Consider the following 1,238-nt stretch of genomic DNA (forward strand, 5'->3'; position numbering starts at 1 on the left):
ATAATAATAATAATAATAATAATAATAATGAACCAAAATAGTAGCATCTAAACAGTGGAAAGTATACAGCTGGAATAAGTGAATTAAGAGGCGAGAAAGAAAACAAAGAATATTTTAAAAGAAAATGCAGAGACGCAATGAGAAAGGAGATTGTAATATATACAGCTTCGAACAGAAGTACGATGATTGTCATCTTTATCCGTGAGAAGAAAGAAGATAATGAGGGAGAAACAGTCTATTGTTTATGAAAGACTGTGTCGCTACATCATCATGAGTAGAAACGAAAGGAGTTGAGAAGGCAGAAGACAATATGGAATAAAATAACTGGGTTTTTTTGCAGCACAATACAGAGGATACTGCCACAATAAAATGAATATAATGAGACAATTATCCCAATTACTTCAATCAAAATGGATAGATTCAACATGCAAAGAATGAAAACTGTGGTTTTAAATCTTAGAGTAACTCCTGTTGCTGACTGGTGATATAAGAAATCACCAGTTCGTGGAATAGATTTAAGTTTTTATATTAGTAAGAAATACAGAAACACTAAGAGAGAATTATATAGAATAAGGGGAAGATGGGTTCAATGTTTTCAAGTATAAATAAATCACAAACCTAAAGCCAAGCAATAGCGAAAAAAGCGAAGGGATCTCTATAAAATTGGAAATAGAGCCAGAAAGAGACAAGAAACCAAGCATCCCTGGTGATAGCGATACCTGAAAGTAAGCACAAAAAGCACATTGAAAGCCAGGGGCAGTTTCTTCCAATAAAAACTTTTTTCCTTTTCGTTTGGTAGTGATCACAGCAGCTGACTCACAACATGTGTAACGACAGGTTTGCGACCAAAATAAAAGAAGAGACAATGCATTTGTTCCATTTAATGCCGGTAACCGATGACTGATCAATTCCACAGCTGGAAACAGGACCAGAGTAGTGTTATGCGCTTTGGCAGGGGAGGCGGGGTCGGCATGTCGGACGAAAGTCGGCGGAAGCTAAGCAGAATCATATCCGTATATACGTATATCATGGTCAAATTGCGTCAGCCCTTAGACTATGTAAAAGCGTAACCACAGCTATGAGCCAGAAAGCCACAAGCAAAGGCTCATTACAGACTTCGAGCTCAAAGAAAGCGAAAAAATACAATGCGCAAAAGCCCGTATCGACTACCAGAAGCGACTCAAAGCATCGAAGCAGTGACGGCGCCGCCACTCTCGGTTTCCTCGATTGGTCGTAAA

The sequence above is a fragment of the Trypanosoma equiperdum genome (assembly GCF_001457755.1).
Source record: "Trypanosoma equiperdum strain OVI genome assembly, contig: ctg_1400, whole genome shotgun sequence".
NCBI lineage: Eukaryota > Euglenozoa > Kinetoplastea > Trypanosomatida > Trypanosomatidae > Trypanosoma > Trypanosoma equiperdum.